This window comes from Heterodontus francisci, unplaced genomic scaffold, assembly GCF_036365525.1.
Source record: "Heterodontus francisci isolate sHetFra1 unplaced genomic scaffold, sHetFra1.hap1 HAP1_SCAFFOLD_43, whole genome shotgun sequence".
Lineage (NCBI taxonomy): Eukaryota > Metazoa > Chordata > Chondrichthyes > Heterodontiformes > Heterodontidae > Heterodontus > Heterodontus francisci.
The window spans coordinates 3,289,931-3,293,965 of record NW_027141852.1 but is presented as its reverse complement, the minus strand read 5'-3'; the positions used below and the strand labels follow the sequence as shown (position 1 = coordinate 3,293,965).

At 41.4% G+C, this 4,035-nt stretch overlaps 1 non-coding gene across 1 annotated transcript; it reads right to left on the bottom strand.

The window, feature by feature from the left end:
• Nucleotides 1–3,727: 3,727 nt before the first annotated feature.
• trnas-aga (transfer RNA serine (anticodon AGA)) lies at nt 3,728–3,801 on the bottom strand. The gene has a single exon. It is a non-coding gene; the product is annotated as a tRNA-Ser (tRNA).
• Between the last annotated feature and the right edge of the window lie 234 nt (nt 3,802–4,035).

Here is a 4,035-nt window from a genome sequence, read left to right as displayed (position 1 = left end):
CTATCAGATCTAAATAAACTCTGTCACCATGGTCACATTTTAAATATAAAATCTGAAATAGAACAGACAAAATTTACAGAATTGAAAGGTACAGAATGAATGCAAGGAGGCTTCAAGGGGATTTGGACAGGTTAAATGAATGGGCAAGAACATGGCAGATGGAATATAATGTGAATAAGTGTGAAGTTCTCCACTTTGGTCAAATAAACAGAAAGACAGAGTATTTCTTAAATGGTGAGAGGTTGAGAAGTGTCGATGTCCAAAGGCACCTGGGTGTCCTTGTTCATGAGACACGAAAAGCTAGTATGCAGGTGCAGCAAGCAATTCGGAAGGCAAATGGTATGTTGGCTTCATTGAAAGCGTATTTGAGTACATGAGTAAAGATGCATGACGTCTAGATTAGACCGCACCTGGAGTATTCTGTACAATTTTGGTTTCCTTATCGAAGGAAGGATAGACTTGTCACAGAGGGAGTGCAACAGAGATTCACCGGTCTCATCCCCTCGGATGGTGGGATTGTCTTATGATGAGAGACTGCAGAAACTGGGCCTGAATTCTCTAGAGTTTTGAAGAATGAGAGGTGATCTCATTGAAACAGACAAAGTTCTTACAGGGTGCCAAAGGGTAGATATGGATAGGATGTTTCCTCTGTCTAGTGAGTCCAGAACAAGGGGACACAGTCTCAGAATAAGGGCAGACTGAGATGAGCAGGAATTTCTTTACTCAGAGGGTGAAAAATCTGTGGAATTCTTTATCCCAGAGGGCTGTGGAAGATCAATCATTGAACATATTCAAGACAGAAATCGATAGATTTCTAAATACTAACAAGATCAAGGGATATGGAGATGGCAGAGAAAAATGGCGTAGAGGTAGATGATCAGTCACGATCTGTTTGAATGTTGGAGCAGGCTCGATGGGCTGAATGGCCTAATGCCCCTATTTCCTATGATCCTATGAATCCCAATAATGTACATCAGAACGTTAGACCAAGTTATGCATTACATACCAGTTCAAAAATCCCACAGAGATTAAGACTGAAAGATACAGTATCAAGCCATTACTACAAAATGAAGGACTTGGAGCTTGCAGACCAGCCCATGTATAAGATTGAAAGTTATATTTTCATTCACAATCGTTTTCACAGAGCTGAATATTGAATACCAATCCACACTTGTACAGGACTACCAAATAAAACCTACAACTGTAAAATACAGTTAATCCATATTTTAAATTAAACACAAGACAAACAAATATTGATACATTAAGAGAGCGGGAAACAGTGAGAGCAGAGTGGAGCATAAAGAGCCCAGGAGAGAGAGGGAGCAAGAGTTCACTCGGAGAGCAGGGAACAGAGAGAGCAGGCGTCAAAAAAGGCAAAGGAATACACAATTAATGGGAGAACACTGAACGGTGTAGAGGAAGTGAGGGACGTTGGAGTGAATGTCCACAGATCCCTGAAGTAGCAGTGCAGGTCAATAAGCTGGTTCAGCAGGTAAATGGAATCCTTTCCTTTATTAACTGAGGTATAGAGTATTAGGGTGACCTGGTATCCATGGCAATAAGTCACTGACAGCTAACATTCAGGTGCAGCAAGCAATTAGGAAGGCTAATAGTATGTTAGCCTTTATCACAAGAGGATTTGAGTACAGGAGTAGTGAATTCTTGCTTCAATTGTATAGAACCTTGGTTAGACTGCCCTTGGAGTACTGTGTGCAGTTTTGGTCCCCTTGCCTTATGAAGGATATTATTGCCATAGATAGAGTGCAAAGAAGGTTCATCAGACTTGTTCCTGGGATGGTGGGACTGTCCTATGTAGAGAGATTGGGGAAACTGGGGCTGTATTCTCTGGAGTTTTGAAGAATGAGAGGTGTTCTCATTGAAACCTACAAAATATTTAAAGGACAGTCAGGGTAGATGCAGCTAAGATGTTTCCCCTGGTTGGGGAGTCGAGAACCAGGGGACGCAATTTCAAAATAAGGGGCATGCCACTTCGGGCAGTTTTGAGGAGAAATGTTGTTACTCAGAGGGTTGTGAATCTTTGGAATTCTGTACCCCAGAGGGCTGTGGAAGCTCAGTCATTGAGTATGTTTAAAGCAGAGATTGACAGATTTCTAAATACAAATGACATAAGGGAATATGAGGAAAGTGTGGGGAAAAGGGCATTGAAGTGGATGATCAGCCATGATCATATTGAATGGTGGGGCAGGCTCGATGTGCTGAATGGCCGACTCCTGCTCCTATGTTCCTATGTTCCTAACTCCACATTATCGATGAGACACAGCCTCAGGCCGACTTGTCGGGTGTTGCAAACAGATAACACTGCTTCTGATCTTCACCAGAACAGAGAGTGAGATGTAAAATTGATCATCAAACAGACTGTGAGAGAATACAACAGAATAAAACACATGGAGAGACACTGTGGAATAACAAATAGATTAGATTGGAATATTGAATTATGATTGGAATGGATAAAACAGCAGATTAAATTGGGACAGACAAGAGAAACTGATGGGAAGAAGGAAGAAAAGAAAGGATGGATCTGTTCACTTTTTTCAGTTTTTTCACTGGTCCATAAAAGCTGGATTAAAAAAAGATGCAAAAAACAGAGAATTTCACCAAAAAGGGAGATTAAATGCTGCCGAAACCTTGGATCGAAGGATGCCCCAACAGATCACCTGTTTAACTGTCTCCTCACTGGGGGATTTCAATCAATGAGCAATATTATTCTCTCCTTTTCTTTTGTTAAATGAAACCACTACTGTCACTTGGAGTTAATATCCCTGTGTTCCAACTCCTGAATAATGAAATTGTGAGTTTCGTGATATTTTCTGGACACATTTCCTGCTGAAAGAACTAAGAGCTCTTTTCTAATTTACACAACGCTATATACACACTCATCAAGCCTCCGAAACTAGCATCCTTGGTGCTGCTCTCTCCTCCCAAACCTCATCTCATGTGACTGTTACATCATCACTCTGATTGTGGGAGGGGTTAATCCCACTGTTTTCAGCATTAACCCTTTACATCCTCATACTGCACTGTCTGTCCAAAAAAATCGGTGGAGGGAACTTGAATTATCAAAACAGCAACAGCTGCCAGTTGAAAATCAACTCAACCCATCAGAGAGAGACTGTCAGAGAACTTCATGCATCCAGTCCTGACCCTGTCACATGAAGCAGCTGCTCACCCAGACCCCACTCTCATCAACACTGAACATTTTTACTGAGACCCTTCAAATACTGTTTATAAAAGGCCGCAAAGATCAAAGTTCACACAGTTGTATTCAATACAACAAAGTTTAATATCTTCTCACCGTTTCTCGGTAACCACATGAGACATAGGTTTTCTTATTTGGTTCCTTTGATTTTTCTTGTTCCTGACTGACAAATATTCCAAACCTCAGATAAACCCTCCCACTTGTGTCATGTCCCAGTCTCGGTTAAAAGCAACACATAATGACACAAACACTCTCCTTCAGTGAGATTAATATCAAGCTGTTTTCCAGGTTGAATGGAACTGTGAACAAATTTATGTCAAAGAAGTTAACTTTGATGTATGAGCACTGAAATTCTGTCCAAGGAGAAACAGCCATTCCAAACTCATACCCTTCACAAAGGCTGTTTTTTTATGTGATTGAATTTCATCAAGTATTTTGAATTAAAGTTCACAAGACACAGATGTCAGTGTTGATAATGAAACTTTTCAAGCATGTTGCAACTGTGAAATAAAGCTCTGCTGGGAGTTGAACCCAGGATCTCCTGTTTTCTAGACAGGTGCTTTAACCAACTAAGCTACAGATCCAGATCACGAATGTGCGTGCAATTGAAATCAGAGGAAGGCCTTGTAGATAGTGGGCAGGCTTTGGCGAGTCAAGAGCTGAGTTCGTCACGGCAGTGTTCCCAGCCTCTGACTCGCTCTTGCAGTTGTTGCTGTAGTTGGAATTGTAACAGAAAACCGTCTGTCTCGGAAGACGATGGGCGACACCCGGGGTGTACGTCACTTCTTTGTGAAACATCGTTTGTTGTGGCTGTAGAG